This window comes from Mus caroli, unplaced genomic scaffold (assembly GCF_978045245.1).
Source record: "Mus caroli unplaced genomic scaffold, Mus_caroli_1 scaffold_4, whole genome shotgun sequence".
Lineage (NCBI taxonomy): Eukaryota > Metazoa > Chordata > Mammalia > Rodentia > Muridae > Mus > Mus caroli.
In genome coordinates, this window is record NW_028227259.1 from 23,802,772 (window position 1) to 23,813,328 (window position 10,557).

Sequence of the window (10,557 nt, forward strand, 5' to 3'; positions counted from 1 at the left end):
AACTCACCATAGAAACTGTAACAGTTTGCACAAGAGCCGGGCGTGGTGGCGCACGCCTTTAATCCCAGCACTGGGGAGGCAGAGGCAGGCGGATTTCTTAGTTCGAGGCCAGCCTGGTCTACAGAGTGAGTTCCAGGACAACCAGGTCTATACAGAGAAACCCTGTCTCGAAAAACCAATAAAAAAAAAAAAAAAAAAATTAAAAAAAAAAAAAAAAAAAAAGCCGGGCGTGGTGGCGCACGCCTTTAATCCCAGCACTCGGGAGGCAGAGGCAGGCGGATTTCTGAGTTCGAGGCCAGCCTGGTCTACAAAGTGAGTTCCAGGACAGCCAGGGCTACACAGAGAAACCCTGTCTCGAAAAACAGTTTGCACAATATCTCTGAAAGCCCAAGGCAGACCAAATCCCAGCATGGATAGGTAAGCTAACCATGAAACCCTATTCCTAGATGAGGAGCTACTGATGGTTGTCAGCACCTGGGATAGTCAGTGACAGTCCTCTTAAGAGTATAGCTACTGCTAAGTAGACCACTCTCGAATGGAAAACCACACAGCCAAGACTATGGGCAGCATAAAGTAGTCTTGAAGAATTTTTTTAAAAATAAAGATTAGTGGTCACAGGTAGTGGCACCTGCCTTTAATCCCAGCATTAGGGAGGGAGAGACAGGCAGATCACTGTGGTGGAGGCCAGCCTATGAGTTTCAGGATGGTCAGGGCTATGTAGAGAAACCCTGAAAAGAAAAACAAAACAACAACAACAACAACAAAAAAAAAAACAGAGCTTTGTAGGTAGGACAAAGCAGGGTGGATTCTGGAAAGACTTAGTTGGAAGATAATGATCTAAATATGTTGTATGAAACTCAAAGAACTAAAAAAAAAATTTTAAATGTCTTAGGGCTAAGAAGATAGCTTAGTCATTATTGATTCCCATACCCTATGCTTAAAAAAGAAAAAAAAAAGGACAATTTTAAGGAAACAACATTTTTCAGACTCCACAGGTATGGTGGTTTGAATAGGAATGATTTCCAAAGCCTCAAGTGTGTGAATACTTGGCCCACTATTAGTGTGCCACTGTGGGGGTGGACCTTGAGGTCTTCTATGCTCAAACTCTGAGCAGTGTGGAAGAGTCCCTTTCTCCTGCCTTTCTGATCAAAATGTAGAACTCTCAGCTCCTCCAGCATCAAGTCAGCCTGCACCCTGCCATGCTTTCCACCATGATGACAATGGGCTAAACCTCTGAACTGTAAGCCAGCCCCAATGGAATGTTTTCTTTTATAAGCGTTGCTATGGTCACGGTGCCTCTTCACAGCAATAGAAACACACACACTCACAAAACACAACAGGGCATAGGCATATATGAACTTAAAGATTGTGACAGTATGTACAAGACACACACACATACTCAAACACACACACCTCTCCAGTCTTGGCTTCCAGTGTTTACGGACTGCAGAATACCAATGGACAAGGACCCTTGCTGTGGCTGCTTCCCTGTGTTTATCCTCTTGGCAGGCACCCCAAGTTCTGTGCTAGCAATTCTCTTCAGAAGAGGATAAACTCAAAGATCCTTATGAAGACACAAAGCATCACTTCGTATTTCCTGCCCATGTTCATGTTGATTGTAGTCCAATATTATTGTCATTATTTACAAAAGGCAACCGGACTATGGCAGTATTTTCATTTTAATAAAAGCTTGCAAAACTACTTTTGATGATTTTTCCATTAGATTTTCATCTCATCTGTTCTTGCTTTGATTGTTGGAACTTAGTAGAAACATTTCAAAATACACACAAATGTCATTGAAATTAGTTTTTAAAGAAAATGTAAAGCTGGGCGTGGTGGCACATGCCTTTAATCCCAGCACTCGGGAGATAGAGGCAGGCGAATTTCTGAGTTCGAGGCCAGCCTGGTCTACAGAGTGAGTTCCAGGACAGCCAGGGCTACACAGAGAAACCCTGTCTGTTCTAGGATAGCCAGGGCTATACAGAGAAACAAAACAAAACAAAACAAAACAAAACGAAAAAAAAAAAAAGAAAATGTAGGAAGTCTGTTACAATGAAACCAGAGCAGAAGGTGAGCTTTCCTCTGTGTGGGTTTTTGTTTTGATCCAGTGCTGTGGCCAGGGCTATTAAGGAGAGGGAAAATGGGGAAAATGTCATTGGCAACAGTAAATAAAAATAGCAGCAAAATAAGTATGTACTGCTCGGTGTGGTATCAAACCTGAAAACCAGCCCAAGCAGTACTTAGAAAGATGAGACAAGCCAGGCAGTGGTGGCGCATGCCTTTAATCCCAGCACTTGGGAGGCAGAGGCAGGCAGATTTCTGAGTTCAAGGCCAGCCTGGTCTACAAAGTGAGTCAGTCCCAGGATAGCCTGGGCTATACAGAAAAACCCTGTCTTGAAAAACCAAGAACAGGGGCTGGTGAGATGGCTCAGTGGGTAAGAGCACCCGACTGCTCTTCCGAAGGTCAGGAGTTCAAATCCCAGCAACCACATGGTGACTCACAACCATCTGTAACAAGATCTGACTCCCTCTTCTGGAGTGTCTGAAGACAGCTACAGTGTACTTACATATAATAAATAAATAAATCTTTTTTAAAAAAAAGGTTTAAAAAAAAAAAGAAAAACCAAGAACAACAACAAAAAAAAAAAAACAAAAAACAAAAAGTTCAAGTTCATCTTCAAGTACAGGTGGAGTTGAAAAACAATATGAGAAACTGTCCCAAAACAAGAAAATGGGGCTAGAGAGATGCTTCAGCAGTTAAGCACTGGCTGGCTCTTCTTGCTGAGGACAAGTTTGAATCCCAGCACCCACACCCACATGGTGTCTCACAACTCTAACTCCAGTTTGCAGGGGATATGATACCCTCTTCTGGCCTCCTCAGGCACAAAACATGAATATAGTGCCTGTACATACATGCAGATAAAACACGTGATGATATACACACACACACATATATACATATATATATACACATATATACATATATGTACATATGTGTATATATACATACACACACACATATACATATTTGAGACAGAGTTACTCTATATATCCCTGGCTGTCCTGGAACTCACTCTGTAGAACAGTGTGGCCTGAAACTCAAGAGATTCTGCCTCCAGAGTGCTGGGAATAAATGCGTGCACCATTACTGCCTTACATTTTTTGTTTGTTTGTAATCTTTCTTTTAAAAGTAGCAAGAAAATAAAAAAAAGAAAAAAAGGAAAAGAAAGAAGGAAGGAAGGAAGGAAGGAAGGAAGGAAGGAAGGAAGGAAGGAAGGAGGGAGGGAGGGAGGGAAGAAAATAAAAACTCAGATTGAGGATGGCTGGAAAAATAGGTTCCCATGCTTCTGTTTGCCAGGTGACTGAGTGACTGGAAGTAGACTGTCAGCCTGTTGACTGAGCAGAGTGACAGAGTCTTTTAGGTGAATTATACAGTTACATGGACTCTGAAAATAGTTATCTCCCACAGCAGGAAGCAGAACTATCCTACAGGCTCAGCAGCCCCCATCCCCGTTCTCTTAGAATCCTTAGAAAGGAGAGGACAGAAACTCAGCTCCCCCCTGTCACTCTCAACAGCCTGAAGAGGCCCCTTAATCTCTCAGGGATCATGACTCAGGCCAAACTAGGATTTGTGGCTTTAATACAGAAAAGAATTCCAGGCCTAGTTGTTTTGAAGCAGAGTTGGAGGGGTTTTTTGTTTGTTTGTTTTTTTAAGATTTACTTCATTGGGCGTGGTGGCTCACGCCTTTAATCCCAGTACTTGGGAGGCAAAGGCAGGCGGATTTCTAAATTCGAGGCCAGCCTGGTCTACAGAGTGAGTTCCAGGACAGCCAGGGCTACACAGAGAAACCCTGTCTCCAAAAAACAAAAAAAAAAAAAAAAATTATTTATTTCATGTATGTGAGTACACTGTTGCTGTCTCCGGACATACTAGAAGAGGGCATCAGATCCCATTACAGATGGTTGTGAGCCACCATGTGGTTACTGTGAATTGAACTCAGAACCTCTGGAAGAGCAGTCAGTGCTCTTAACCACTGAGCCATCTCTCCAGCCCAGAGTTGGAGAATTTATTAAAAATATTTTTAATGGGACAGGGTGTGGTGGCTCATTCCTTTAATCCCAGTACTCTGGAAGTAGAGGCAGGCAGGTCTTTATGAGTTCAAGGACAGCCTGGTCCACAGAGTGAGTTCCAGGAGAGTCAGTGCTGCACAGAGAAGCTGTCTTGAAAAACCAAAAAACCAAAAGTGTATGAGTGTTTTTTCCTGCATGTGACATGCCACACGTGTGTAGAGTATGTACAGGTCAGAAGAGGGTGCCAGATACCCTGAATCTGGAGTCACACATGTGCTATGATGTGTGTGTGTGTGTGTGTGTAAAATGAGGGTTAGGAAGTAGAAAGGCACCAAGAAAGCAAGAAGAAAGGAGGGCAGGAGACAGGCAGAGAGCCAAGTGGGCATGTGTTACAAGGAGAGGATAAGAAAACGCCACAGAGATATATGTACCTGATGTGAGTTTGGGCTCCTCAAGGAAACCTTGAAATTAATTAGTATTAGCCAGATATTCCATTTTGGTGGCTCTCCAGTTAGATCTCAAATGTTCTTACAAAAGCTTTCCCCTCTTTTCTTTTTTGATAACTAGGTGCAGTGGCCCTGGAGAGGCCTCACACAGAGCTGTAACTGATGAGGGTCTCAGGACACAGCCCACTCTCCTTCACCCTGACCCTCCACCAAGGTCCCTACAGCTAGAGATGTAGTCCAAAATAAATGTATTCTAGGACTGAGGTTAGACTCAGATTGCAGTCCTCAAGGTCCAAACCAGCTCAGAACCATACCACACTCTGCCGTCCCTTGGCCATCCAAGTGGCAGAGGGGTTGAAACAGGATACACCCAAGTTTCCTGCGTCTTCAGCTTTCTCCACCAGAGCTCCATCCACCATCTCTAATGTTACAATTTCCTTTTTCTTGGTAACTCTTTTTAGAAGACTAAACCTACCACAGGAAGACAAATCACAAAATACCCTCTAACAGGTTGCCTCTTCCTGAGCTTAACATGTCCTCTTAAACCAGGGCTCAGCGAGAGATAGCCCTGGTGTGTAGCTATGAAACCAACTCTGGTCCTAAGAGCCTTCCTTCAAACCCACTCTCTTGGGGACACCCAGGGTTACACTTGAGCAGCAGGCATCCATCACCACCCTCACCGCAGGGCTAGATGGTGGATGCCTGCAAAGACCAGTCCAGGTACTTTGTTAGCATCAGGGCAAGCTTACCCACTGAATGCACTTGTCCATTCCCCCTCCTCAGGAGAGTACAAGTGAGTTATTTTCCCAAGTCTGGGCATAAACATAATCTCTTCCAATTCTCACACCAACGCTGAACATAGTCAAGTCCAGTATTATTAGCCCCACTTGATAGAGGAAGAAACTGAGACTTATATGTGGTTGGGGGTGGCTGGCAGTTCCCAAGCCTGCAGGAGGAGAAATACCTGTGCAACGTGACCCCGCAAACCCTTCCAGGGCTAAGCTGTGTCCATCCTTCAATTTGATTCACCTGAAATGGCAATGCTAGCAGTGAGTGTCCTTTAAGAACCTGAGATGATCCAGTTGATGGCAGGCTAATTCTCCTAAACCGTTAGTTATACATTCCATTATCCTAGTGGCCCTCTAGGACAGGAACATTGCAGCGCTCAAAACCTATCCCAATCCCACAGGAGGCTCCCTGCCCTAGGGAGACCATGTGACTATCCTGCACACATCACATACTGGTCCCACCCAGTTTCTACCCTGCCCCAGGGCGTGATCTGCTCTACACTTCCCATTCCCCAGGGCCAGGGAACTCTGGCCCAGAATGCAGGAAGCTGAGCACCTTTGAGCCAGAGCTAGACTCAGTGTTTGCTGAGCTCACTGAAGATCCTAGGTCAGCCCTTAGCTGGGAGCAACCTGATGACAGCAGACTTGGATGGAAAATGTTAGCTAAAGGGATGTCCACAGACATTTTATTTAGAATTTCCATTTTTATTGAAAGGAGATTGTTTTCATACAATATATTCTGATCACCTTTTTCCCTTCTCCCATATCGCCCCTAACCCTCTCCCCACCTTCCCATACCCACAGGATTCTTTTTTGAGATGGTTTGGTTTGACATGTTTGTTTTTATAAACAGGGTCTCATGTAGGCCAGGCTGGCCTCAAATTCACATGGCTACTGAGGCTAGCCTTGACCTCATGACTGACCAGCCTGCTTCTACAAGCCTCCACACCTCCGTGTGGGACTGGGTAGTTGTGCACAAATACAAGGGCATGTCTTTACCCTTAAAACTGACACAGACGAAGACTGGAATCACAGAGACCCAGCGTTAACCAGCAGTCACCCAGCTCACCCTGTATGTTTGGGGCATGCAGGTTTGGTGCTACATTTTAAAACTCCAGGGCAGCTGCTCTAAAACTGTCCTCGCCTGTGTCATAGAAACACCAGACAGGTCCAGCCACTGAGAGAGTGCTCTTTTTACTGTGTTCCTGCCCTGTGGCACAAGTATGACACTTATAACCACCTCCAGGGCAGCAGCTGGGATCCCCTCCCCCACTGGAACCAGCATCCAGCAGAGCCTGGAGCTGCCCTGGGGAAAGGGGGGCTGCCTGCCAAGGATCTGCCCACCTGGGGCCACCGCCAGGGCCCAGTCAGACTCTGCAGTCTGTACACAACCTGAAACAAAGTGGGCAAAAGGGTGTCCTTGAGTCCACATGCCTTAGTTCTTACTCTGCTCATCAAGAAATAACAGGAAATAAAGAAAGAAAATGAAAGAATCATAAACTGTTTACAAGAGTAGCTCCTCTCCCAATTCTTGTTCACAGGTGTGTCTACACCATGGGGTCCAGCCAACAGGAAGACTAGGTTGCCTGTTGACTGGATCCCATCTCATGGAGGCATTTGTTTATCCACTAAGCATTTGCTCAACCTGCCCTAGGAAATAGAAAGAGCCCAGCTTGGAGGGAGAAGGGGAACCGGCCATTTTAAGTAAACAAGAAGGCTTAAGCCCGTGCAGCATGCTTTGAAGGAAGTAACTGGGAGAGGACAGAAAGTACCTGGCTGGGGGGCAGGGAAAGGACCGATTTCAGATCAGCTGACACTGAAGGCTGACCTGAGAAGTCAGAAGAGATGCAGCTCCACACAAGCCCGAAAGCCTCAAGTGCAAAGTTGGAAATGGGAAGCCCTGAGGGAAGGTTCTCAGTGTGCCTGAACTGCAGTGAGCCACAAGCTAGGCGCCTACAGAGCTGGGCCTCCCCCAGCCAGGATCCCGGAGCTCTGCCGACCTCGGGATGCAACCTAAAAGGCCACTTCTGTCAACTGGAATGCCTTAATGAGCCTGACAGGGCAATCTGCCGAGCCTGACCTGCATGCACACAAGATCATCTACTGCAGTAATTTTGAAAAAGTCATGGGTGTGGAGAGGGAGTGGCAGAGTAAGTGGGTCAGGGTCTTCTGTGGCCCAGGCTGGCCTTGAACTCCTGATTTTACCCCAGCCTCCCATCACAGGCAAGACCACCACACTCAACAGCTGTTTTGTTTTTGAGCTGGTTTCAAATAGCTCATACTGACCTTGAACTCCCCATGAGGCTGGCCTTGAATTCTTCCTGCCCCCAAATCCCAAGTGCAGAGAGTACCAGAATTACCACAGTGGGGATTAAGACAACCCCCCAGAAGACAGGGTTTCAATGCACAGCCCTGACTGGCCTGGAATCTGCAATCCTTGCTCCACTCACTAGCAAAGGCTAGGCCAGTTTCAAATTTCAAATAAATTTCTCTTGGAGGCTACACTGCACTGTGCAGTTTTATCAGTTTATTTCTTCTCTCTCCCCTCCCCCCACCCCTTGGTTTTTCGAGACAGGGTTTCTCTGTGTAGCCCTGGCTGTCCTGGAACTCACTCTGTAGACCAGGCTGGCCTCAAACTAAGAAATGTGCCTGCCTCTGCCTCTCACGTGCTGGGATTAAAGGCATGAGCCACCACTGCCCAGTTTATTTCTACCCTCTAAAACGATTAAAAAAGCTAGCTCAACTATAAAAATTACACAAGTAAATTTTAAATGTCAATATTGCATAAACAATGGAAATTTGACTGCTACTCAGGAAAGGCAGCCTATATTTTTGGAGTAACAAATTTGGTCACTTTAGGAACTAAGTCCTGGGACTGCAGAGATGACTCAGAGGTTCAGAGCACTGGCTCTTCCAGAGGACTTTAGTTCAATTCTGAGCACCCACATGGTAGCTTTCGACTGTAACTCCGACTGGAATCTAACATCCTTACACAGACATACAGGCAGGCAAAACACCAATGCACATAAAATTAAAATTAAAACTTTCAATCCCAGGGTGGAGAGATGACTCCTTCTGCAGAGGAGCCCCCAAGTTAGGTGGCCCACAACCAGCAGCTCCAGGAACCCAGCGCCCGCCCTCTCTGGCTTCTGCAGTCAAACCCCGTACCAAGGAACTAGCGAGTTCCAAACCAGTCAGAGATACAAAGGGAGAGGTGAGATCCTGTTTGAAGAAACCTCCAAACCTAAGACACACCCAAAGAAAATCACTACCACCACTATCAACAACAAAATGTTTGAATGATCTGGGCCATCCAGTTCCTTTCTGGAACCCAAACCAGTTAATATTGATATTTACGTTTATCACTTAACCTCTCTCTTTCCCTGATTTCGAAATGAGGTCTGTTCCACTCAGCCGAATTTAAGGAGAGGTGTGAGGGAATGAAGGCGGTGTGCGTGGGGGCTGGGGAAGAAGGAGTTGAAAGGGGCGGGGTGGGGCGGGGTACAGAGGCAAGTGTAGATCGCTGCTACGTTGAGTTTGGGACCGGGACCAGGTATCGAGGCCCGGGCTCCCAGACCCAAAGAAAGCAGGAAGAAACGCAGCAAAGAGGGAGGGAAGCCGACAGAAACTGGAATGCCCACGGGAACAGACTCAACAGCGACCAGCTGAATCCATCGCGGACCATAGGAGGAAAGGCGCCTGGCGCGAGAGGCCAATAGGAGGACTAGCCGAAAAAGGGGCGCTGCAAGGCCAACCCGAGGACCGGCCAGGCTGGGGGCGGGGCCTCTGGGACGAAGCCAATGACAGGGAGAGCGGCCTGGGAACGCGTGGCCAATGGCAGGGCGAGCTGGGTTGGGGCGTGGCCCCTGGTGTGAAGCCAATGGCAGGGAGTACAGCTTGGGCGAGGCCAGTGGGAGCTCGAGGGTGGGGGAGGAGCCAGACCCGGAAGGCAGTGGGGGCGGGGAGCCGCGATGACAACCTGTCAAGTCCACTTCGGGACGAACTAGGTCACGCGCTTCTTGTAGCTCCGGCGCCCCCGCCCCGCGAGGCCCTGCGGGTGGCCCCGGGGCCCGGCCGCTCCGCTTCCTCTTCCTGCCCGCGGGGGTGGGGGCGGGGCGGACACCTGCTGTTCGCAGGCCCGCTCCAGCCTTCGGGCTGCCGAAGGTCTGTCTCCTAGCCTTCGGGCCAGTGCCCGCCGATCCTCCGGGAGCCAGGTCCGCGATCTCCGGCGCCCGCCGTGGGCTCGAGAAAGCGCACAGCGCACTACTTGTCGCGGAGGGATCCGGCCCCTGAGTTACCTGTTCTCCACTCGGAGCTGACCTCGGCCCAAGGGCCCGCAAGTCCGCCTCACCGAGAAGTAATACAGGTTCGGATCCGCGCCGCCGACCTCACAATGGCGCGGGCGTCCAGCCACTGTCACGCAGCATCCGGTGCGATTATTCGCCCAGAGCTTCACTGCTTAGGGGACCGCGGCGAGGCCCTTCTCCCTCTCGCTCATTCAGAAGACGAGAAGGTCCCCGCACGACACAACCACGCTGTTTTAACAATACCCAACTCTGCTCTTCCAAACTGCACACACTTAAAGGTGACATGGCCACAGACTGTGGGTTGCAATACTACGTTGCAATTCTGCACTAGTTATTTGAAAGCTTTCTTACAGTACTACAGCGAAACGACCGGTTACAAACCTTTCATTTTCGTTCGAACACGGTACTCTTTAACCAATGGATATTCTATGAATACTTGTATTCAGTATCTCTAGATTTTTAAAAAACCAAATGTAAAGACATTACCAAATAAGTGGTTCATCAGTGAAATAATTTTGTTTTGCCTTTAAATTTTAGCCTTTTTGGAAGGCACATTATTTGCAGTATACACAGATATAAATTTTGTACATTAAAATAGCCTGTATAGCCTTTTTGTCGTTCTTTCATGAAGCCCCTCCCACTCTGGAGGTTCTTTCACTTCTATTAATTTTAAGTCTGGTTAAAAAAATAGTGCTTGAGGCCAGCCTGGTCTACAGAGTTAAAGCCAGGACAGCCAGGGTTAAAAGAGAAACCCTGTCTCAAAAAAAACAGAAAAAAAAGTACTTAAATTAAACATAAAAACAATTAGCATTTACATTTGAAGAATGCCTTTTCATGTTTATTACCATGTACATTACTAGGAACCAGAAGTCCAACCTTGTAAAAAATTAAAATTCAACAAGACAGGCCTTTATTGTGAGGTTACTGTCTTTTCATTATAACTCA